Consider the following 27,186-nt stretch of genomic DNA (forward strand, 5'->3'; position numbering starts at 1 on the left):
TTTTTCTCAAGGGATAGGGGTTTTTCAAGGGTTGTATATTGCAAGGGGAGATCAAATTATTTCTATAATTAAAGAAAGGGTGTGGTATAACTCAAAGGTTTCGATTATGGTGGAGATCTCTATCTCTGTGTTGTGGTTTACCCAAAAGGGTTTTCCACGTAAAATAGTGTGTTTGTAATTGTTTCATTAGTTAATTCTATTTTGATTGTTCTATTTTTGTTGAATGTGCTTCCACAAAGCACAAACTTGATAAGTGTTATTAGATCCAGATTTCTAATATCTAGGGTTCATTTGAGTTTGTTATGGGCTCAAAATTATAGCGAAGTGGAATCAGATTATCAGCTTAGGGATGTTCGGGAATTCAAGGAAGACATCAATATCAAAGTTTAATATACTAAAATTTGATGGAAAGAACAATTTCGGTTTGTGGCTGTGAAAGGTTAATGATATTCTAGTGTCACAAGGGTTGAGCAAGAGGTTGTTGGAGATAATAAGGGAGAAGATGTTGGAAGAAGACTGATGTGAACTTGGGAAGAATGCTATGAGCATCATTCATCTATGTTTATTAGATGAAATCATGTACAACATTCTGATCGAGAACCTTACTTTAGTAATTAATGCTGCACATGAACTTGTATAATCATAAAATCACAAAAACTACACATTAAGCAAATTCAACCCCTTTTCAAACTTTTGCTGTTGGCTTGTGTTGGCAGCTATGGCTTCTTCTTCTTCTTCTTCTTTTGTTTTTGTTTTTGTTTTTGTTTTTGTTTTGTTTTTTATTTTTTATTTTTTATTTTTTATTTTTTCAGCTTCCATGGCTGTGGAAGTGAACTTCCTCTATTTGGTGGCTGTATTTAGCATTTGTGGTGGATTTGATTTTTATTTTTATTTTCCTTTCTTGTAAAATTTCTTATTTTTAAAAAAAAAAAAAAAAAAAAAAAAAAAAAAAAAAAAAAAAAAAAGAGCTCTTCAGCCTTTTGTTGCCTTTACAACTATAGGACTCCTGACATAGTGCACACCATTAGACCATATCAGCTGCCCAAAAACATACTCACTAGCCACTCGACCTTCCTTGGGCTGCAGACTCACCTCGAATGTTTTCTCCTCACCAATCTTCTCAAATTTCAAGCTCACGGGCTCTATCGACACAGAAATCCCCGATGGTGCATCGATGTGGACTGTGTATGTGCTTAGGTGGCCTACATTTTTCACTTTCCGACTCACAGTGATCAGGCCAGAGAGATCTGGAATGGTTATCGAAGGATAATTGAAGTTTAAGACATTTAAGAACTTGGGATCACATGAATAAGGTTCTTTAGTGAAACTCGCGCACTGAGTTTGGTTATATCCAATAGCACATAAGAAATTCAAGTAGTCCTTGATGGTTAGGTCGTACACTAAACCGGGCTCTACAGCACGGTTTGTGGGTCCACATGTGCTGCGCCGTAACTAAAAGGGCTGGCCACAGATAGAGAAGAGTTCCTCGAGGGTCCTCCCATGTTGTCTTCAGTTCGTGCAGTGGTCATGATTGCTGATTTAATCGCTGATGGGCTCCATTCGGGGTGGACCATCTTGAGAAGGCAGCCAATACCAGAAATATGAGGGTATGCCATTGATGTCCCGATATTATGTTGAAGGAACTCGGCGTGGATCAGAAGGGAGATGGCTAGGCCTGATGTACTCAGTATAGGCTGCGAGGACATTGACTCCTGGTGCGGTGATATCCGGCTATAGGCCAAAAAAAAAAAAAAAGAAAAAAAAGAAGGAAGCATTAATGCATTGAATTAATGAGAATTAACCATTTACACTGGAAAAAAAAAAAAAAAAACACATTGGTTTTGTTTCGAGAGCAGAAATGAAGAAATTACTATCCATTCCAATTTTCCTTATTTTGTTTGTGATTGGTTTTTTGGATAACTGTAAAACACCTCACTCCAGTTTTTGAAAATTTTAAACACGGAGGAACGTTAGAGGAATTTACACCAAATAACAAAATTACCTAATCTTGTGACCTGACCTTGTTTCAGCTGCGAGTGGCATCATTACCGATGAATGGTATCCAACCTCGCCACAATGGTTCCTCTTCATAAATATTTGATGTGAAAACCTCTAAATTTTATGTGGTGAGTCCCTTGATGGTTGGATCAGCTAGACTTTTGAGGTCTCTTTGCTTTCGGAGTGACCATGCTGAATAGTTTGAGGCTACATAGACAGATAAAATGGCCAATTTTTCAAAGATTACTATTAGTTATAATGCTCCTGGTTACATTGGGACACCTAGTATAATCTAATGATTCAGACTGTTCATTACCTCAACGCTTTTCAATGGACCATGATGCAAATATCACACCAATCTGACAAATGATAACCATTTGATCAATGGCCTTTAATATGGACCGTCCTGGTTGTTTATACAAAAATAGGTCCAACCAATAATTGGATCCATCTATTTGTCAGGGCCATCATGGAGCTTAGCTTGTTAGTACACACCCATGTCAGTACACACACTCCATGCTAGCCACCCCCGCTAGGGATCAATACCAAGACCTCAAGTGTTAAAACGAGGCATCTCCACTCAGTCTGCCAGTTGAGCTATGGATCTGGGTGTAATCATCATCATCTCATCCATGGCTTGGAAAAGGGATGGTTACATAAAATAAGGCCAAATCACAGGTGGGTTGGATGGACAACTGATCTGAGCAATTTATGAATGGTAGTTCATGAAATATTTTCTAGAATTGATAGACAGTATAGATTAGTCAATCGAATTTTGTGGGACCTGCCCGAATGTAAGTCTGTTTCGATTTTATTTTTTTATTTTTTTATTTTAAAAAAAAAACGATTGACAATTGAATTGTGCAAGTAAACTGATGCAACTAGGAGCATTATAACTTACAGTGCTCTGAGAGCACTGGTGCATCTCCCTATCTCATTTATTTAGATTAAATGCCTGAACTTAATATGGGGTGAGTCACATTGAAACAGACTAGACTGGGACAGACTGATGACTCGGCTGAGTTTCTTCCTGTCCTAGTTGATTTAAACTTTTAAAGGAATTTTACCGCAAAATTCCTCAGGAATAGACATTTTACCAAATAATGTCTGGGGTTTGAGGCAAGTCCTTACCTCTGTGGTAGACTCACACGAGTTTCAATACAAGGCCTTGAGTTCAAAATCCATAGGTGGTGAAATCTCACTGTGCAAGGGTGTGTGGATCCATGTGTAAAATTTGTAATAACAAATAAGACATTTTACCAAATAATGTCTGGACGATTTGAAATTAGAGGAGTAGATGTTTTTTTGAAGAGTGAAATTACAAAAATGCTGTCATCTACTTTTTTTCTCTAGTAAAAATCCAGATTTGTGGACCCACATGGTATGTATATAACATCCAAACCACCCAACATATGCTTCTAATTTCTTTCTTTCCTTTTTTTTTTCTTTGAGTAATTTTTGAGTTTCACATGACTAAACTGAAATCGAGTCAAATTGAGCCTGAGTATGGACCAAATTGATTTTTGGGATTTTGACCATACTGACCTCAAAGTTTGGTCAAATTACCTAACGAGATTCAACCTTTCAAATATCCTAAGAGTGGCCTTCTGACAAGCTTTGGATATTGTTTCGAATGAAAATGCCCTTGTCCTTGGTTCAGAAGTCGTATGGTCCTGGAGTGATGGATTGGCTACTCTCCCAAGAAAGTGACGGATTGGCTACTCCCCCATGCCACCAGCCAATGGCTGGTGCTCGGTGCTCCGTGGGCCCCACCATGATGTATTTGCTTCATCTATGCTGTACGTCCATAATCCATGCCCCCTATCCTTTTTGCCGTGTCATTTTAGGGGTAAGGCATTCATGCAGTCAATAATCCATACCATGTCATTTTAGGGGTAAGGCATTTATGCCGTTCATAATCTATGCCATGTCATTTTAGGGGTAAGGCATCCATGCCGTCCATAATCCATGCCACCCATCCTTTTTGCCATGTCATTTTAGGGGTAAGGCCCAAATATCAGTTGACAAGGTGGATTGAAGTGGATATTGCCCAAGTCAAGACTTTTGGGGCCCACAACGAGCTAGTCAACAAGGTGGATGGATCAAATCACCCCATTGTGGGCCTTAGGTTATGGTACCAATGGTTTGGTAGAAAAGGAAGTGAACACATTGAAAATCATAATCACAATCCAAGCAACATGACAACCATGGCCGATATAACATGGCAACTACAACCCATGTAAACCACGACCTATATGGGACCCATATGGCAACTACGACACATATAACGTAACAACCACGACCCATATAACATGACAACCAGGACTCATATAACCTGCATTTCCTGCTCCTGTAGTCTATCAATAGTTATCTCATATTCGAAAAATGCTAGGTTAGTTTTCATACGGATGGACACGTTACTTTTTTAACTTTGATGGACAGTAAAGATCTTATGTGCAAGTCATGCCGTAGTTGCACGCATGTATGGGCACGTCACCAAGTTAGTGTAATGCGGTAAGGGTCGTGGTTGTAATGTGATAAGGGTCACGGTTGTCATGAGGTAAGGGTCGTGGTTGTCATGCAATATGGGTCGTAGTCTTCATTTTATAGGCCTTGGCCCTAAAATGATAACCACGACCCATATAACATGACAACTATGACCCATATAACAAGATAACTATGATCCATGACAATTACGACCCATTACAATCACGGCCCATATAACATGACAATCACGACCCATATAACATGATAACTACGATCCATGTAACATGACAACCACGACCCTTACTGCATTACAACCACCTGATGCGACCCACGCTACTATAGAGATATTGTTTGCATGACTAAAGCATAACTTGCACTAACTTGGTGACTACATAGGATAAACATACATAAGATCCTTACCATCCATCAGATGAAACTCCATGGGCTATGGTTGTCATGTTACTTTTCTAACTTTGATGGATGGTAAGGATCTTATGTGTAAGTCACGCCATCGTCGTGCGTATGTATGGGCACGTCACCAAGTTAATGCAAGTCACGCCTAGTCGTGCAAACGATATCTATATAGTAGCATAAGTCGCATATAACACTCTATACTTTCAGTACTCGGGTGTTACTATAGAGATCTAAATTAGCTTGCACATGTATGGGAACACACATGACTCACCTTATGCATCATTATCCAATGGCCCTCAATCTATCCATCTCGACCATCTGGTACAATCTTATTAAAATATTAAGTCATCTGACCGTTGACTCTCAAGGCGGACCATCATGCCATACCTAAGCTGGATTGCAACTCACCAGAATCGAGACCAAACTCATAGATCCATAATATCTAACTTGAAGGCCTACTACCTGATTATTACACTTAAGGCATCATATCATTAATTCGACTTTGGGCCTTCATCTAGACAACCTTAGGACCATTGACAAAAGATTTTGAGGCAAACCGACCATTGAATTATAGAGCAAACGTTGTGGTTGAGTTTTAGAGATGCACATTTGCCTAAAATAACTTAATCAAATGGTTGGATGGAGTGATGCACTGTAGCATGCGAGTTTGATAGCTTAAGAATCATGTAAAGGTGACCATTCAGATGCACCTATAATAGTACATGACCCTTAAAACCACCCTAGGTCAAGTTAGGAGCTATCCGCACATAGAATTGATAGAAATCAACAAAATTTAAATCAATTAAATCCTTGATTTTCAAAAATCTATAATCTATCATTAAAAACTATAATAATAATAATAATAATTATTATTATTATTATTATTAAAAGTGTTGTAGCGTGTTTTAAAAACATAATAGGCCATAAAATCCAAAATCTAGCCATGGATTTCTACCTTAAATGGTCTCTTGGATCCTTTTAACCATTGACGATCGGGTTTGATGATCGATTTCAAGATGACCTGATCGTCAGATCGACGTGAGTCCACAAATATGACCTAAACCAAGTTGTGGGGCCCACCTAAACTTTAGATCTGCTTGATTTTCTGGTATGAGGCCTTGATAGGCCCCCTAAACTGAATGGACAGAGTGGATTTATCACAAGCATCATGGTGGACCCAACCTTGAGGTGAGAGTGCACAGGAGGGACGTGCACTCGCTGTGCACCGTACCAGCAGAGTGGTCAAAGCTCCCTTGACCGAAAAAAATCTCTGAAAAGAGAAACCCTCTCTCTCTCTCTCTCTCTCTCTCTCTCGCTCGCTCGGTTTTGACAGCGGACAGACGAGCGTCCGTTTCTTTGAGGTGTGGCCCACCACACGTGATCGGAAGACCGATCTGATCCATCCATCTGGTGCGGACGGTCCTTCTGATGAAACCCTAAGATTTATACATGTATCTGATGTACGTATGGACACAAATTAAGGCACATTCGGACCATGGAAATACAACATTTTCAAAAATAAAAAATGCCTCTCACAACCAGCTCAGCAATCCACCTGCGCTGGCTCCTGTGCCATCTCATCCCTCCATTCTCAAGCAATCCCAGCCGTTTTCATTAGGGCTTTGCAAAGGGAAAGCATAAAGATCTAAAACCAGCCGTTCTCTCCTTCCTTCGAACCCACTAACACAAACTTCCTCTAACCTTCAAGTTCCTATTCCACAAGCTCCTTGGCACGCAGACAACAGGCCTTCCCCAACCGATGGATCAGAGAAAGAAGTGTCAGGATGATTTCCACCATTGGAGCTTGTCTTCTTCTCCGTTGAGTCTGCCGAGTTACAGGGGGACTGGGACGTATCTGGCCATGACTGTACATGCTTAGGGAGAAAGAGAATGGAAGAGAGGATGGAAGAAGGAAGAAAGAAGGAGAAGGAGAGCTCGAGAGCGGGGTTGCAATCATTGCACTGCACCGAGACTCGATCCGAGCCTCACGAGCTTGGGGCGTGCTGGCTGGACCCACCTGCAATGAAAAAAGAAAGAAAGAAAGAGGAAGCAAATGAAAGAAGAGGAGAGAGTTCGAGAGAGGAGTCGGCGTCTACCATCGTGCAGCACAGGCAGCGCGAACTGAGCTGCTGGTGCAATTGTCGAGTCGCTGGGCGATTGTTGAGACCAGGTGCTGCCTCCACTCTAAATCTGGCTTTGGACTTGTGCTCCCACTTGCTAGCTGTTTCTAACCACGAACATTTTGAAACAGGCACTTCCCCTCATCCGAATCTGTTGCTGCTTCACTTCATGCTTTGGGAAACCGACTGAATAGTGCATAGCCAAAGTTGCAGAACTAACATGTTTGACTGATCCAAACCAAGGTTTAAAATTGTTTTTAGCGTATCATATAGTTCACCACCAATACATGGTTGTATTGCCCTGTATTGCCGCATTTCAGGCCTGTATTGGCCTGACACACCTGAATCGTCTGTCCGATACTGTTTTGTATTGTTCGATACAGACCGATTTTGGACGATGCTTTAAACCTTGATCCAAACAAACCGCAAATCCTTGTTCAATAAAATCGTGTGGCATTTGAATTGCATTGTTTCAAATGGAAGTAAATGCAATGAAGTCAACATTGCTATCTAGTTCAATCGTGCATCCAGACACGTCCTAAGTTTACATTTTCTGCATGTTTTGATATAGGCTAAAGAAATCAAGAACCTGGTCAAACTAAATGAATTTTCTAACAGTTATTTTCTTGTAATTATGGGCTTGCTTCAAAAAAAAAAAAAATTACACGTGTAATTCTTTTGAGCCTTAACAAAATATTTATTTATTTATTGATGAATAATGACAATTTATTGAAACTAGAAAGATAGTTAAAAAGGCAGGGGAAACTATTCCAGGCTTCCCAGAGGTTTTGATCAATGGGTAAATACGCCCACCTGAGAAACGAAATACTTTGTGCTCTAGGTTGTGAGCTCAACGGCGCTAGGATCAATGAAGCTTGGTTTGGGTATAAACAAGATATTTAGAATCTTTAGACTCGACGCTACATCCCTGACCACGTCGCAAACAAAAAGGAACCTGCACTGTTCCTGAAGGGTTAGGGAGATGCATTCTGATATTTTGGTAGAAAGCCCAGCCACCTGGATGGGCTTAGCCTGGGGAGGCAGAGGAGGACGTGAGGTCGAGCACCGTCTTCCTCAAGAGGATAACTATTCCGAATCCACGGAACTTCTCTGGGACTTCTCGAAGAAAATAGAAATAAATTCTAATAAATTCGAAATTGATTTATCAATAATTGATTAATGAATATTTGATGATTGCATAATGTGTGTCCTTACACCATTAATATAGAAAAAATAAACTAAAATTCGTAATTACCAAAAATAGCAAAATTCTAACTCTAATAAAAATCCTAATTCTAATAAAACTCTTCTAAGGCCTAATTTCTAAAAATAAAAATTGCAAATAAACTTTCTCTAGAAGAGTCCTAGTATAACTAAAATTTATTTCTAAAAGGAAAGAAAATCTAAAACTCTAAAAATATTAAAAATCGGAATTACTAAAAATAGTAAAAAAATTCTAAAAATTCGTTTTTGAGCTGAAAGCGCACGTTTTCTGATAGATGCGACCCACTTTGTGGGTTGGTTCACTTCGGATGGCCCGTTTCAGTAAAGATTGATAGGTTGCATGCCCCATAACAATACCCGGATCAAAAGTTATGGTTAATTCACCGTCCATCTTCTTTTGTCTCAACCATGGTGGGAACTTATCTGTGATACGTTCTGGATGGGCTTAGCCTGGGAATTGCCAACCACCTTCAATACTACCAATAGGACTTCAACAATATCTTTGTCAAATGCCTCAGAAATATATTACAAAATAACTTGCAGCTGGGCTGAAATGCAGGTCGAATCCAGCCTCATTTTGGGCTGTAATTTGGACCAGGCCCAGCCACCAATCTGGGCCAGGTTTGGACTAAAATCCAACTGCATTTTGGGCCGAACTTAGCCCACAAACTGCTCATGGCTCTGGTAGATGGCCGGGCTAGGCAACTTCTACTCTATAACCTTGTAGCTAAGTTCCTCTTAATTTTGGAGTAGAGGGTTGTAGGTTTCGTTCATGCTTAGAATACTAGTTATTATAGACAAGTTACAATTATTAGATATTTATATTCTATTCATTTCTCAAAAATGTTATCATTAAATAGTAGGTCATACCCTGTACGTCCATCATAATGATTATAATTATCACGATAGCTAATATTAATCATATTGTTAATATTCATGATGATTCTTAATATAATCAGTATTGTGACCAACTGTATATCAATTAGTATTCAAAACCTAAAATCTAAGCCTAGAACTAAACCCTAGGATGAAACCATAATTCTACAAGCAAAACTCTAAAAATAAATAATTCAAACCCTATGATATGATCTTAACCCTAAATAGTGTATAGACCTTGGATCTAATTGTACAAGTTCATATTTGTGATAAGATTCAATTCTAAGGGCGCAAGCACTTAGCGACACTAGAAGGTGTTTCAGTTCATCAGGTGATGATTCTTCCCATTGTGCTTTCCATTTTCCCGTTAGCTTAAGCTATAGTTTTTATTTTAATTTATAATTGGTATCCACATTTTATAATCACATGTGTTAATTGTTGGAAATGAATCACTATATTACATACTTAATGTTTATCCTGCATATTTATTTCATGCTTGTGCATTATTTGTAAATTGTTTATGGGACTTAAACGGGTACATCAGTGGGAAGCCTTTACCCAGGAATGTACGCTCATGCTTGGGATGTAACTCAACTGGATGTGATCGTAATGGACCTTCGACTTAGTGGTTATTGAGTGGTGTTTTAAATTGATCATTAATGTGGGCCTACCATCTAGGGTTGATGTGCCCAATGGTTTTTAAGGACGGTTTCTTATCGCATGGTTTTGATATTGGCCCTACGTGGCTTAGTTTTAATAATTGTCTTATGTGGCTTAGTTTTGATATTCGCCCTACGTGGCTTTGTTTTAGAATTTGCCATAAAGGGTTTGACGTTTTATTTTGTGTCATGCGATGGTAAGCCTCATAAACTAAATGTGATTGACCACTAGTCAATTGGGTTTCATTAAACATCCTAAGGTGGTAGCCTCATGAGCCAAGGATGGTGGAGTCGGACACTATGCCTGAGCTGTCGGCCCACACTGGTGATAAGCCTCTGTAGTGACATTGAGCTTATTTAAATCGATTGATTGTAATTGAACTAATAATGGTTTAGCTAATCATACATTCATAGCATATTAGCGATGACGAGTGGCTAATTCTAGATGTTATAGCATGTGCCCTAAGCTTATCGGGGTACGTTTTGCTAGCTCCCAAACCACCGACTATCGGCTTATTTCTAGGTGACGAGTCCAAGTCTGACTAGATGAGCATTCCCAAGTCGATGATTGCATCGTTACTAGCCCAAGTCCGACTAGATGAGCATCCCCAAGTCAATGTGCATTCACGCATCCATGCATTTCAAAAGACTGCATCGTGTGTTGTATTGAATGCCTTGTTGGTTTTAACTATGCTTACCTAATGCGTCGGTGTGAAATCTTAAGGGAAATTCATACTGAGTTAACCACTCATCCATCAAATATATAACCGTACAGGTAACACAGGTGGCTTAAGTGATTCACAGGTTCAGACTGATAAGGAGCTGGGTACAAGTGCCAGAGATACATGGCTGTATTGTCAAGAGAAGTTGTGCAATCTTACGGCTTATGTTTAAATGCATTTTAATATTTATCATGTATTAAATTTTGTAATTCTTGTATATGTTTCATCGAGACATTGGTTTGTATAAGTCATTATGGGCAACTTCTTATATATCCTAAATATAAATATAAATTTTTCCCTTTATGTTGATTTGTCCATCCTATGGTAATTGTTAACTTTAATAAAAGAAAAAAAATTATATATTGAATTTGACCATCCTTTAAGGTTAATACTCAGGTTTTTAGGAAACGAGTTGTATACTCGGGTCCTGAAAACACGGGGCGTTACATCGCATCAGGTGGTTGTAATGTAGTAAGGGTCATGGTTGTAATATGGTAAGGGTTGTGGTTGTAATGTGGCAAGGGTCATAGTTGTCGTGGGTCGTAATTGTCATGGGTCGTGGTTGTCACATTATATGGGTCATGGTTGTCATGTTATATGGGTCATGGTTTTCATGAGTCATAGTTATGATGTTATATGGGTCGTGGTTGTCCTGTTATATGGGTCATAGTTTCCTATGGAGTAGCAATATGGGTCGTAGTTTGCATGAGTCGTGGTTGTCATGTTATATGGGTTGTGGTTGTCATGTTATATAGGTTGTAGTTATCATGGATCGTAGTTATCATGTTATATGGGTCGTGATTGTCCATGGAGTAGCCCTATGGGTCGTAGTTGCTTTATGGGTCTCATATTGGTCGTGGTTTGCATGGGTTATGGTTGTCATGTTATATGAGTCGTGGTAGTCATGTTATATGGGTTGTAGTTGTCATGGATCGTAGTTATCATGTTATATGGGTCGTGGTTGTCATGTTATATAGGCCGCGGTTGTTCCATGTTCACTTCCGTTCCGTCCACCTTATCTGCCAACTCGCCTTGGGCCCAAAAAGGATGGGCGGCATGGATTATACACATATATCAATGTGGCCCCACTATTATTTTCTATTTTCTGGCCCACACGAGCACTGGATCAGGCTGATATTTGGGCCTTACCCCTAAAATGATATGGCCTAAGGCCCACAATGGGGTGATCCGTTCCGTTCCCTTTATCGGCTTGCTCGTCATGGGCCCAACAAGTCCTAACTTGGGCAGTGTCCAGTTCCAACAAGCATCACAGTGAACTTGGAAAGTTTCAACAGTGGGTTCTATTGTCACCATTATTTTCTATTATGTAGCCCACACAAGCTCTGACTAAGGCTGATATTTGGGCACTAGCCCTAAAATGACACGACAAAAAGGATGGACGGCATGGATTATACACAAACATCAATGTGGGCCCTACTAGTTTGGTCCTTGCACATGCACAAAAAGGGTTTCGTACACATCACTTTCTTGGCATTAAATATGACGTAACATCTTATTCCCTTAAAAGTTGTACAACTACTGAAACAAGGACAAAGGCATTTTGGTCCAAGTAATTTATGGAAGCTTGTTAGAAAGGCACTCTTGGGATATTTGAACGGTTGAATCTCGTTAGGTAATCCGACCAAACTTCGAAGACAGTACAGGCAAAATCCCTTGGTTTTTCTCCATTTTTCCAAATCCTTGACTAAATTTGATTTTTCCTCATAAATGGAGGAGAAAATGGGCAGGAAAAAGATGACCAACGATTTATATTCAATCATACATGGGCTGGCAAAAGGCCCAGAATTTCAACTAATCAGTTGGGATTTTAGGTTTTTGAGCGATGGTTGGGCCTGACCTATTCAAAATATTGATTTTGTCAAGTCGTGAATCTTAGGTGTGGCCTTGCCTAGTTAGTGAACCGGATTGACTTCACAAATGTAGGCCCAATTCATAGCATTTTACCACTAACCTTGAGGATCTCCGGTGTGATTGAATTGGGCCCCTGTGATGAGAATGCAGCCATGGTTGGAGCGGGCTTAGTTCCTAGCTCTGTGGTTGGCCGCGTAATGTAAGCTGTTAGTGATGCAGTAGATCTATTATAGAACAGTACGGCAACACGGCTGTCCCCAGCGATATCTGTGGCTGGGATGATGTGAGGGTGTGCCTGCACTTCGGTAGTGGGCCCATTCATGATGATCACCCCAACCCCGCATGCCTGTTTGACTACATCGCCCTACAACACACTACTGATTAATCCAGCGGTGCAGGCAACTATCTTTCCTGTTACCTTCTTTGGATCAAGGGACCCTAGTTGACAGAGGAGGGCATCGCGAGCCGTTGAATTGGCAGATTCAGCATCAGTGGATATGATCAACGGATAGAATTTGTTTACTGGAAGGGCTGTTGTCGAGAGGCTCTGTCCATTGATGTGCTTGTCATCGCCGAGCTGGACATATGATGGGAATTCTCTATCCATTGTACTGGCTCCCACAGTTATGAACCAAGGAGCCACATTCCCAACCGTTGCACTACGTGGGCCCGAGTTCCCCGCCGAGCAGATGACAAGGATGTCGTTCATCACAGTATGAAATGAACCGATCAAGATGCCGTGTCTAAAGTAAGGACGGGGTGTCTGATGTAGAGCGGGTCGCGGATAGTTACATGGCCAAGATGGATCAGAAAAGGCCCGGTCGACGACAGAAGTGATCCAGACCATCGAACCTTAAATCGGGCGTATCTTGCAATCCGGAATGAGTTATCTGACGTAAAATATATGATTTTGGGGTAGAACGAGCTACTGAAGCCAACCAACCCTGCTACCCCGGGTTGCGCAGCTCGGAATTGCGAAAAATCCCTGGATCGATGGTCGTTTTCCCGTTTTAATTTCGTTTTTACTATAAATAGTAAGTTTTAGTTTGATTATAACTCTTCATCCGTCGGGCTTTAGGAGTTGCGCCCAACGTGAAAAGAGCTTAGAATAATTAGGAGAACGGTTTGGTGAAGCCAAATAGGACACTTACTATTTTTGGCCGAAAACCTTGCGCACTAATAGACATCACGACCGTCTATAAATAGTAAGTTTACTATTTATTGTAAGTCGCGGATTCTAAGAGTTTGAGTTGTAGTTTGATTCTAATTTCTTTCCCATTGCTTGGTACCCCTATTTAAAGGGTTGTGAACTCGTTTTTATTGATGAATTAATCAATTTCGAATTTATTAGAATTTATTTCTATTTTCTGCTTTCTTTCCTCATGGATTCGAGAAGTCTCTGTGAGGAGTCCAGAGAAGCTCCGTGGATTCAGAGTAGTTATCCTCATCACGTTCATCCCTGCGTTAGTGTCCCACCAAGGGAGATAGATAACACGTTGATGCCGTCGTTGATAGCGGCATCAAAGGCTGCGATGATGTCCGCGTCATAGCAGCCAAGCCAGCAGACTTTGTATGCGGCCACACGTGCATTGGGTGATCCGCCTTTTGCTGTATCGTTGCCATAACCGAAAATGTTTGCTCTGGGAACGAAGCCACCGCCAGCCGTTGAGAGGGTGTTGGTCCCATGGCCATCTGTGTCTCTGGCAACCCCCAGTGAGTAGATCGGTCTGATTTTAGTTCCATAAGATCATCATCGTGTGGCCCACTTATCTACGGGTAGGATATGCTCCATATGTAACTTGTTTGGGGAAAATAATGACTCTATCAGAACTATAAGGTACCAAGTAATTAGAATCAGAAACAACCACGTGCGTTCAAGGGTCCGTTGATGTATGGCGGGTCGCGGACAATTACATGGCCAGGATGATCAGAAAAGGATCAATTGGTTCCTACCGTCAGGACTTAAAATGGACATGTATTGCAAACCGGAATGAGCTATCGGATGTATTAATTATATATGATTTTGGGGCAGGACGAGCTACTTTATCCACCTAACCCCGCTATGCCGAGTTATTCATACCGAATTTGCAAAATACCATTAGATCTGCAGTCGCAATCCCATTTTATTTTCATTTTTACTATTTATAATAAGTTTTAGTGTAAGAATAACTCTTAATCCATTGAGCTTTAGGAGTTAGTGCTTAGAATAATTAGGAGAACATCATGGTTCAGCCAAACAGAACACACACTATTTTTGGCCAAAAACCAAGTGCACTAGTAGACATCATGACCGTCTATAAATAGTTAGTTTACTATTTATAGGAAGTTGCGATTTATAGGAGTTTTAATTGTAGTTTGATTCTGAAAATTCAATCATCAATCCAATTACGAATTTTATAAAATTTATTTCTAATTTTTCTTGCTTTTTCCTCGTTGATTCAAGTAGTATTCGTGAGGAGTTCAGAGAAGCTCTGTGAAGTCTACGTAATTATCCTTGAGGAAGACGGTGATCGACCTCATCCCTGTGTCAAAAACTCTCCTGGGCCACCTGATGTTTATTTGTGACCTAACCAATTCACAAGGTCACGTGGACCTAGATGAAGAGAAAACACAAATATCAGCCCGATCCAAAACTTATGTGACCCCAAGAAGTTTTCAATGGCAGGCATTCAATCTCCACTTTGTGGACCACTTGAGCCTTAGATCTGCCTCATTTTTGGGCTTATGGGCTAAAATAATATGGCAAAATGGATGAACAGTGTAGATAAAACTCATACATCATGGTGGCCCTCAAAGGTTTTTAATGGTGGATCACACCATATAACAGTATTGATTGAAAACTTTTGTGGCCCCGGAAGTTTTTAATGGTGGGAGTTCAATCAACACTGCTTCTTACTATGTGGCTCACTTGAGATTTCGATCTACCTCATTGTGGGGCTCATGCCATAAAATGATTTGGAAAAATAGATGAACAATTTGGATGAAACACATACATCATGGTGGGCCCACAGAGCACCGACCACTAGCCAAGGTCACTAGCCAATCCAAAGTCCCAAATAAATATGCACGTGGTCTACTACTGCGAGATTGCACATTGATTCATATGTATATAATGGAAGGGTGAACCTTTTGGACGTCGTGAACACGTCACTCGGGGTCTCATGAGACTTTGGACTCCATTACTTTATTTTTTATAAAAAAAAAAGTAATATAGCTGAGGGAATTTCAATGATTTAACATGTCCAAAAGGGTAGCGGACTGCAGATTGCTTGTGCCACTGTTGTGGGAAGTTATGTGGGGCCACAGAGATGCCGTGACAAATTCACCTAATCCATCACTTTTTAAATATCACAATAATAGAAATAAGACGGTAATCTAAAAATCACACAGATTCAAAACTCAGATGGGTTATACCATACGAAAAGGTAGGGATTGAACGCCTACCATTTGAAACTGTGGGGGCCATAAATATTTTGTATCAGGATGATATTTGTGCCTACTGTTTATAATAGTGGCAATAACCCTATCAACAGTCTGGATGGCATATAAACATCATGGTCAGCTACAGGAAGGTTTCAACAGTGGATTATCTGTTCCCACGGTTTCATTTGGCGTGGCCCACCTGAGTCTTAGGTCTGCATCGTTTTTCTAATCCTGACTATTGTCGTCTTGAAAAACTGATGGACGGAGTGGGTCTGTCAGCGGTATCGTTGTGGGCCTATAGTACGAACATGGATGGTGCAGTGAGTTCAGTAAATTCTATCGGCCCCACTGTGATGTACTGTGACGTATGTGTTTTTATTCACGCGGTCCATCCGTATCTCCAGCTTATTTTAGGGCATGGAACAAAAGTGGAAGCATATCCAAAGCTCGAGTGGACCACACCACAGGAAAAGGTGAGAATGGAATGAGTACCGTTGAAAACTTCTTGGGTCCCCATAGAAGTTTTGGATCTAACCTGATATTTCTGTTTTCCCTTCGTACAGGTCTCTGAGACCTTACGAAGAGGTTGGATGGCAAATAAACATCAATATGGACCCTGAGAAGGTTTCAACGGTGGATGTCATTATGCCCATTGTTTTATGCGGTGTGGTCCACTTTAGTGTTGGATATGCTTCAATTTTCAAGTCATGCCATCAAATGAGCTGAAAAAAAAAAAAAAAACATATGGATGGCGCGCGTGGATAATGACATATCGCATGGTGAGTTGCTAACTACACAATCCACGGGTGAAGGCTTTATTTGGTTATTTGAGGAACTGCGCCGTAAACATAAAACCGCCTTGATTAGGAAGAGACGTGATCTAAAATTTGTAGAGAGAAAATTACCTGTTACAACGAACTCCACCCTTCTTATCACATGATCCCTTCCACCTCTTTGGAATGGGCCCCATTCCATCATCGTCGAAGCTCTCTGATTCCGGCCAAACGCCCGTATCAAGATTCCCAATAATTATATCCTGGCCAAACATCGCCTTCTGCCACAACGATCCTTCAGGAATCTCGCTGCTGTTCTTCTCTAGCCCTAGAAACTCCCATGAATGAATTGTTTGTAGCTCCACCATCTTGTTCAAGAAAACTGATATAACATCCGGATGCTTCGATATATCTCGTGAGCTTCCTCTTCTTCTAACTTTGCGGCGAAACCATTCACATGCTTCATGTAGGAGTAGAAGATAGCATTTTTCGCCTTCTCTTTACTCCTGACAAACGATGCCAAGAACTCGTAGTGGGAGTTCGTTACCCGTTCGTAGTCAATGGAAGAAGGTTGGGAGCCATGAGAGTGGGCTCCAAAATACACGACAAATGATTTCTTATTGCTAGCAAATGTGGGTGTTTGGATGAAAGAAGAAACAAATATCAGAGGAGGGAAAAGAAAGAGCTTTGTAGCCATCATTGCTGCTTCTATTGAATTAATGCACTTTTGTGAAAGGGTTCATGTCTCTTTGTTGAAGAGTCACGTGTCCCTTAGTTGAAAAGGTTCATGTCTCTTCGTTGAAGAGTCATGTCCATTAGTTTTTTTTTATATACTATAAATATGTGTATGGATTTCATTTTCATATATGAAGAAGTACTATAACAAAAATTAGTTTTCTCCTATTCTCTTCTAAGTTATTTTTACTTAGTAAAAAGGCTACAATAGCCTACAGCTTCTTTTTTATTGAATCTCTTTCTCCCCACTGAGGGTTCTTATAATGGGTTCGACGTGGCATAACCGTAAATAAATAAATGTCATCCTAATGGTGGGGCCCACTGTGAATGGAGCATATGTGCCGAAGGTCATGCTGATAAGATAAGATATGTGCAGATCATGTTTCCGACCGGCCCTCATTCTCTTCTTGGGTCCGATCTTGTAAAGACAAAAAGGGCATCATTCACACGCCTGACCGAATGTTTATAAATTATTTTTTCTGAATTCATAGAGTTATAGATGGTGTATTCTCACCTTATCAGAAAAAAATAGTTCAGTGTATAATTAATAAAATTTCCGGGCGATGCTCCTCCTGCAGTGGACCCCGTTATTTGGACGGCCTGGATCTTATGGTGTTGATATGTGGGTGCTTGAGTCATCCCCACTTGAAATATGTCTGTGAACTATCACCGCAGTCTAAGCCTTCAATGAGTAGAACACTTTAAATAATGGAGCCTACTATTCACTGCCCAACCGGATCAGACGTAATTTTGGCCACTGGCAAAGTATCCAATGCTTACAGAAAGAGATGCTCCACAGCTCTGGTTCATGTCTTTTGTCTCTAAGTACAATTATGTACCAGGAATTTTATAATACTTTGTTTCGTACACATTTAAAAATAAAATTATCTAAATGACAAAAACAAGGGACGTGCTCAAAGTGGCTTGTAGGGAGTGACGTAGGGATGGATGTCTACTCCGAATTCAGAGAGCTCACTGGACTATTCATGGAGCTTCCTTAAATTCACAAGAGATAAAAGTAGAAATAATTTTTAATAAATTTGAAATAATTTGATTGATAAAAAAAAATAAAAATAAAAATTTACAACTCTTTAAATAAGGAACTCAAATCTAAGATGGAGTTTTAGACCTAGACTCCAACTCAAACACCCTGAAAACCTGACTTACTATAAATAAAAACTAATTATTTATAGACGACCTCCATTCCTACTAGACTTCATGGTTTTTGGCTAAAAAATAGCAAGTGTCCAATTTGGCTCAACCACATTATTCTTCTAATGTTTCTAAGCCCTTTTTATGTTAGGCACGACTTCAACTCAGGATCAAAAGTTATATTCGAACTAAAAACTTATTATTTTTAGTAAAACCAAAACTAAATGGGACTTTTGACCATCGGTATGATGGAATTAGAAAATCTAATGTGGGCAATGTAGGGATCAGGGGGATCCTCTGAATCCCTAGTTTCCTTCCTCTGAATTACTTAAGTTTTAGATTAGTGTTCACTCTTCAAAAACTTGTTCACTCTCCAAGTATAGGGTTGTGATGTAGTAATAAACTTAGTAAGACCGAGGTCGAATCCCAAGGGACTGATATCTGTACGTTGTCTGAAACTAACTAAAACTAAAACTAGAATGAGATGAAATCTAATTCGAGTTGTAATTTGAGTAATAAGAGTGAACACTAATCTAAAACTTAAGTAATTCAGAGGAAGGATACTAGGGATTCAGAAGATCCACTTGTAGGGATCAGGGAGATCTTATGCCTGTATCAAGAATTATGGAATTTAAACTGAACTTACTTGATCTGGTTTTCAAGAGATGAAAGGTATATGAATTAGAATGGATTCCATCATCTAACCATGCCCAGGAGACAAAGCAAACAACAGGATTAAACTAATTACCAACCAATCAACAGTGTATGAAAGTTAGGAAGGGTACCATCATCCAACCATGCCTAGGAGACGATAGTGAACAACAGGGCTTCCTGACGTCATAAACATCAAAAAGGGAAAAAGAAATATTCAAAGCCATTGCAGATAATTTCAGTCACAACAAACCATTAAAGACTAAGAAAAACATTCCTTTAATAATCAACACAAATCAAATTCAGTTCATGAATTTAAGTTAAAAGCTTGAAATAGTATCTCTCATCTCGCTACAGGCTTCACCTCTTAGCCCTAGCTAAGGGGTTTAGCCACACATGAATGGGCTAAAATAAACAAATAAATAAAAGAAAAAGAAGAGAGAAAAAAACCACAGCAAAGAAATTAAAGGAAAAAAAAACTTCTCTCTCTTCTCCCTATCTTCACGTTCTGGTTTCAAGCCATCCTCGGTTGATCATCCCCATCCTCCCACTTTCCCTCTCTCTTTATAGAACTGTAGCCGGAGTAGAGCAGGAGAGGCCTAGCTGGAGTCGAGCACCGACTTCTCTTTCGCAGTTAGTTTGTAACGGAGCCGGACTCCCTGTTTACGCAGTGGAATCAAAAGCAAGCCTTATGCATCTGTGATAATTGATGGGCCTAGGATTGATGTCAGACGAGAAATCCGACCCGTCCATTGAATTCCTCTCAGAATTTCAGTCGAGAAGGAGTATTTTTTCTCAGGTTTAGTACAGCCCATCAATTGAAATAGTTCCTCCGTCTATCTTCCATTCGGACGATCAAAAACCGATCTCCGATGTATTTTGAAATCTATCCACCTAGGCCTGAGTGAGAGGAGCGGTTTGAGTCTCATAAACGGTTCGGATCTGACCGTTGATGCATGGTGTTGGCCCAAAGAGATCCACCGCAAGTCCCTGTTCAAGCTTTCGCAACAGAGACCGAAATGGACGGCTCTGTTTTTTTGAATGAGAGTTGGTGGGGTCCACATACTTGGTATCTTCGAAATCCACTACGTCCATTAGTTTCTCCTCAAAAAAACGTTTTGAGATGGTCAGTTTTGGATTGGGTTGAGTGTGGCCCATTGAATTTTTAAACCGGCCGTCCGTCTTCCGTTTGAACGATCGAAAATTGATCTCCGATGTATCTTGAAATTTCTCCACCTAGGCCATGGTAACATGGACCCTGGGAGTCTGATGAATGGTCCAGATTTATCATCTGGAGAGCGAGTGGGGCCCACTGATGAAAAACGGACGGACAGTGTCCGTCCGCTGTTGCTGTAGAAGAAGAAGACGGGTCAGCCCGTCTTTGACCGGGCTGACCGTCCGGTACACGGCCGGTGCGTGTACACCATGTACACGCACTGTTCATGTGGGGTCCACTGTGATGTTCGTGAGACATCTACTCCGTCCATTTTCTCTGTCACTCCATTTAAGGCGTTGAGAACAAAATTGAAGCATTTTTAGATACCAGGCGGGCCCCAAATCACTGACTTATGGGCTGATCTGTCCGTTGGGCCACTTCCAGAGGGATCCAATAGCTGAAATTTGACGTGTACGGTTAGTTTTTGGTCCTCGAGCCATGTATACAGTTTTAAGCCGAACGGATGATGGAAACCCAGTGATCTTGCATTCTGGCTGACTTTCAGGCCGCTTGAGCTTCAGTTTCTCGATTTTTGTGGATCCCTGGCATGTAATTCCATCGATCTTGGTCCCCTGGAGTCCGTCCCTGGCCTTTAGTGTCATCAGAGCGTTAAATCCATGCTTTAAGCTCCCTTTTCAGTCCATGCTCGTGAATACACTTTGCATCACAAACATGATTAAAGCGGGCCATTAAACGGTATCATGTTCGTAAATCCAAGCAATAACTGGGGTCTAATATGTAATATTTGACCCTCAACACAACCCCCAACCAAGATTTTGCTAGTCCCGAGCAAAATATGCGAAAATAAATTGAGAATTCTAGGACAATTCGTATGAATTCGAGTGACTTTTGCCAAATAATTCAGATACGAGACTGTTACGTTGCATGAACGCTGGGCCTTACTCTCTTTTAGACTCAAACACACGGTAAATTTCATAATCAATTTCAAAGTATTAGTCCCTCAATTGGAATAATCCTCAACATTGAGTTCCACATGTGTATAGTGTAATCTCGACTTTTAACATTAATACGCAACTCTCTGTTTCAGGATATCATTGGTAACTAGTAAGAGAGTCCATGATAACCAAAACTTGCCTCGAAGATCATCTTTTCATTCCTTCAGCTTTTGATTTTTGATTTTTTTTTTTTCATTAAAAGTAATACCAAAACAAATCCTCACCTATAGGGAGCAAACCTATGGTGAAGACTACGTACTCAAACCTTTTTACGTATTATCCTTAGGGAATGAAATCCACACGTAAAGGGAGCAAACCTATACTGAAGAGTCCTTGCCTAAACTCTTTCAACGGTATCTTTTCCTTTCAACTGATCATGACGGGCAATTTTTCAAGATGGTTCCTTTCATGCTTACTGATCACCAAATTAACCCTTCAGTATCAAACTGAAATCTTAATGTGTAAGCGAAATGTGACCTGTGAAATCATGATTCCATCAATGTTTAAAACCTCTAACCATGGACTAACAATTTAAATTTAACTGTGAAATCTTAATAGATAACTGAATCTAAGAGTCATAAAGTACCAACATCATGCATCTTGAAATTCTAAGTGCCCTAGATGGCTGTCAAAATCATTTCGAATTCATCAGAAATCCTAAAAAAAAAAAAAAAAATTAAAATTTCCACAAATTTTGTTCAAGACCAAAAACATGCTAATTAGGTCACCTAATCTCCCACCCCCAACCTAAAATCTACATTGTCCTCAATGTAAAAGATATGAGCATGTAATGCACTTGGGACAACGAAAAGTAAATATGAAATGATGGAAAGATAGTACCTGGATGATGAATCGAGAGACATTTTCCCAAAGATCGCAGCATGGACGTCGGTCAGCATGAGAGAGAAGGCAACACAAAAATAAAATCCTACCTATACCACTTTCGTAGGTGCTCTCGATTGCATTTAGCGTATGCAACAAGCCTTTAAACCCCTAGGTTGCCCCTAGTGGACGAGTTGTAGTCTCATGAGGGTTTGCAGTAATGTTACCCACAAACATTGAACTAACTAGTGATAAAAACGAAATGAAATGAAGAGCTGGGTTGCCTCCCAGGAGCGCTAAGTTTACCGTCTTCAGCCAGACAAATAAAGCAACTACCCTAATCCTATGAAAGCGATAAACCTACCTATACCTCCATCAGACTAGGAGATTAATCCTGGTAAACAGGAGCAGTCAGGGGCATGGATATGTCCTCTGAATCAAATTTCTCGACAAATGGTTTCAATCGATGTCCATTGACTTTAAACTCCTTGCCATTGTCGGGATCTCTTATCTCAATGGCCCCATGAGGAAAAATAGTAACAACAATATAAGGGCCGGTCCAACGAGATCGAAGCTTACCCGGAAAAAGATGTAATCGAGAATTGTACAAAAGGACCTTCTGACCAGGCGTGAATGATTTTCGCAAAATGTGTTGGTCATGAACTGCTTTCATCTTGTCCTTGTAAATTCTCGAATTATCATACGCATCATTCCGGATTTCCTCAAGTTCATTCAATTGAAGTTTGCGTAGCGAGCCAGCGTTGTCCAGATTGAAATTAAGATTTTGATCGCCTAGTACGCTTTATGTTCCAGCTCCACAGGCAAGTGACAAGCTTTCCCATAGACAAGTCTAAAGGGAGACATTCCAATAGGGTTTTAAAGGCAGTACGGTATGCCCATAAGGCATCGGTCAATCGGATTGACCAATCCTTACGATCAGGGTTAACCGTTTTTTCCAAAATGTATTAATTTTCCTATTAGAAATCTCGGCTTACCCACTTGTCTGTGGGTGGTATGGGATGCTCACCTTATGAGAGATACCATATTTCTTCATTAAGCTCTCAAATGGTTTATTACAAAAGTGTGAGCCCCCATCACTAATGATGGCTCGAGGCGTTCCGAATCGAGAAAGGATGTTTTCTTTTAGGAATTTAATGACTGTGCGATGGTCATTAGTTCGACACGGAATCGCTTCGACCCATTTAGTGACATAATCCACAGCGAGCAAAATATACAGATTTCCAAACAATTGGGGGAATGGTCCAATGAAATCGATGCCCCAGCAATCAAATGCTTCAATGATAAGGATGGGATTCAAAGGTATCATATTTCGACGGGACAATGCTCCCAATTTCTGACAACGCTCACAAGCTTTGCAAAACTCATGAGTGTCCCTAAACATAATGGGCCAATAAAAGCCACACTGCAGAATCTTGGCCGTGGTCTTTTTAACAGAAAAGTGACCACCACAGGCCTGTGAATGACAGAAAGAGATGACGCTCTGATGCTCATCGTCTAGTACACGTCTCCTTAGGATTTGGTCTGGGCAATATTTAAATAAGGATCATCCTAGAAAAAGTTGCGCACCTCGGTGAAGAATTTCTTCTTATCTTGCGCAGTCCATTGTGTCGGTATGGCACCTGTAGCAAGATAATTAGCAATATCAGTGAACCAAGGTGAATGGGAGACTCTAAACAGTTGTTCATCAGGGAACATGTCGTTGATATGGGTCATCTTAAGGGAATCAGAGGTATTAAGGCGAAAAAGGTGATCGGCCACAACGTTTTCTACTCCATTTTTATCTTTAATTTTCAAATCAAATTCTTGGAGTAGAAGGATCCATCATATCAAGCGGGGCTTAGAATCATTCTTAGAAAGAAGATACTTCAGTGTTGCGTGATTTGTTTAGATAATGATCTTAGATCCGATCAGGTAGGACCTAAATTTGTCCAAGGCGAACACTACAGCTAAGAGTTCTTTTTCCATAGTTGAGTAGTTCACTTGGGCTGGATTTAAAGTCCTACTCGCATAATGGATGACGTAGGGTCTCTTATCCTTTCTTTGGCCTAAAACTGCTCCAAGAGCATAATCAGAAGCGTCGCACATAAGCTCAAAAGGAAGGCTCCAGTCGGGTGGCTGCATGATAAGTGCAGTGGTTAACGTGCCCTTAAGCTTGGTGAAAGCTTCCTGGCATTGCTCAGTCCACTCGCATCCTTTTGAAGAAGATTACATAAAGGACGAGAGAGGAGACTAAAGTTCTTTAAGAATCGCCTGTAAAATCCTGTGTGTCCTAAGAAGGATCGCACGTCTCTGATGTTCTCGGGTGGAGGTAGGTTAGAGATAAGATCATTTTTTTCCTTATCTACCTCGATTCTCTTGGACGAGATGATATGCCTAAGGACAATTTCCTTCTAACTATGAAATGACACTTCTCCCAATTAAGTACCAAGTTCTTTTCTTCACATCTTTTCAGCACACATTTAAGACTTTCCAAGCACTTGCTGAAAGATGGACCGTAAACAGAGAAATCGTCCATGAAGACCTCTAGATATTGCCCCACCATATCAGAAAAGATACTAAGCATACATCACTGAAAGGTGGCAGGGGCATTACATAGTCCGAATGGCATCCTTCGGTAGGTAAAGGTGCCGTAGGGACATGTAAATGTGGTCTTTTCCTGGTCTTCAGGGGCTATCTCTATCTGGTTGTAGCCCGAATACCCGTCAAGAAAACTGTAATAGGAATGACCAGCTAACCTTTCTAGGATCTGATCAATGAATGGTAAAGGAAAGTGGTCTTTCCTCGTGATGGTATTCAACTTCCTGTAGTCAATGCACATTCTCCAACCAGTAGTGACTCTAGTTGGCACGAGTTCATTATTAGCATTGGCTACGATGGTGATTCCGGACTTCTTAGGGACCACTTAAGTTGGACTCACCCATTGACTATCAGATATAGGGTATATGATACCCACGTCCAATAGTTTAAGAACCTCGGCCTTAACCACTTCCTTTATGTTTGGATTTAGTTTACGTTGTGGTTGCCGAGCGGTTTTTGCATTATCCTCAAGATATATGCGGTGAGTACAAATTGAGGGATCGATTCCCTTGAGGTCCGCTATCGTCCATCCCAGGGCTCCTTTATGCTCAATGAGAGTAGATACGAGCATACTCTCCTGTTCTTTCTCCAGGTGTGTAGAGATCACCACCGGGTATGTCTCATCTTGACCTAAATAGGCATATTTTAAATCAGAGGGCAAAGGTTTTAGGTCAAGCTTCGGCGGCTTGAGGTTAGACGGTAGAGGCACTACATCAGTTTGTGGCAATTCTTCAAATTGTGGCATCCACCGGTTAATTTCAAGTACCGGTGCAGTATCAAGTAAGGCGCACGTCTCCCTAATCATGTCATCATCAAAATCATGGGAGTGGGCCAGGCATGTCTCTAGATGGTCGGAGGATAAGATTAGAGGTGTCGTATCTTCCACGAAAGAGTCGATCATGTTAATGTCGTGGAAATCGTCATCATCCTCTGAGTTGCTGTTGTTATTGAAAAAGATGTTTGACTCCAATGTCAAATTTTCAAAGACATAGTCATGACACCATTCCTACAATTGATAATTGCATTTGACGTGGCAAGGAATGGGTGACCAAGAATGACGGGAATCTGAGTGCTCATGTTATTGATGGGTTCGTTGTCTAGGATGATAAAATCTACAGGGTAGTAAAATCTATCGACCTGGACTAACACATCCTCAATTATCCCTCTTGGTACACGAACAAAGCGATAAGCAAGTTGTAGTGTGGTCAGGGTGGGTTTTAATTCACCCAAACCTAACTGTTTATATACCGAGTAGGGAATCAGATTTACGCTCGCTCCTAAGTCAAGAAGTGTGTGATCAATTCGATGGTTCCCGATTACACATGATATAGTTGGGCTACCGAGATCCTTGAATTTCTGCGGTACGTCTTACTTCAGGATGGCACTCACTTTCTCAGTCAAGAAGATTTTCTTTTGAATACTTTGCCGTCTTTTGGTCGTGCATAAGTCTTTCAGAAATTTGGCATATGAAGGAATCTGTTTCACGACATCAAGTAGAGGAATGTTAACTTTCACTTGTTTCAACACCTCTAGAATATCCTGAGAGTTAGAAAGACGTTTTGGTGCAACCAACCATTGGGGGAACGGAGCAACTGACTTCTCTAGAAGTTCCGGTTCTAATTTTTGTGGGGCATCACTAGATCCATCATTGTTGTCCTCTCCTGGTTCTTGAGGCTTTTCGGGCCTAACCGGAAGAGTTTTATCAATGATCTTTCCACTCCTAAGAGTGGTGATGGATTTAGCATGCCCCATCTGATTTGAAGAGCTGAGATCACTAATCTAGTACTGCGGTTTAGGATTGGGGAGAGGTTGTGCAGGAAGCATCCCCTTTTCTATAACCGTCATACGAGAATCTATCTTTTGCATAAAATCTGTAATTCCCTGCATTACCTGAGCCAGCTCTTGTATGGAATTTTGAACCGGTTCCTCTTGAGGTTTCACTTGATTTGGATTTTGATTGAAGAAACCTTGAGGGGTAGCCGTTTATCCATTCCTCCAACTAAAGTTTGGATGATTTTTCCAACCAGGATTATACGTATTGGAGTTAGGTCCAGTAAAAGGTCTTTGATAGTTGTTTAGGGCATTAGCTTATTCATTCAACACTCCTCGAAAGGCGGGTATTGTAGGACAGTTTTCAGTTATATGAATGTTGCAATCATAGATGCCGCAAACAATTTCATTAACCTTATCCTTCTTTCCTTCCATGGCCTCAACTTTCCTTATGAGCGTAGTCACTTTACACTTGAGATCATCCTCTTCTTTCAAGAGATATAATCCACCTTTTTCCTTTAATTGAGTCGGCCTAGACGTGGTGTTTGATTTTGGGTAATAGTCCCGAGATTGTGTTTTTTCAGCCAGACTGTCAAGGTAGTCCCATACCTCGTCGACATCTTTATTAATGAACTCTCCATTACACATTGTCTCGACCATTTGGCGCATGGAAGATGTCAGTCCATCGTAAAAGAAATTTGTAATGCGCCACGTTTCA

The 27,186-nt window shown here is 40.6% G+C and overlaps 1 pseudogene; it reads right to left on the reverse strand.

Moving 5' to 3' along the window:
- Positions 1–970: 970 nt before the first annotated feature.
- LOC131230605 (subtilisin-like protease SBT5.3) lies at positions 971–17,269 on the reverse strand (annotated as a pseudogene).
- Positions 17,270–27,186: the final 9,917 nt, after the last annotated feature.

This window comes from Magnolia sinica, chromosome 17, assembly GCF_029962835.1.
Source record: "Magnolia sinica isolate HGM2019 chromosome 17, MsV1, whole genome shotgun sequence".
Taxonomy (NCBI): Eukaryota; Viridiplantae; Streptophyta; class Magnoliopsida; order Magnoliales; family Magnoliaceae; genus Magnolia; species Magnolia sinica.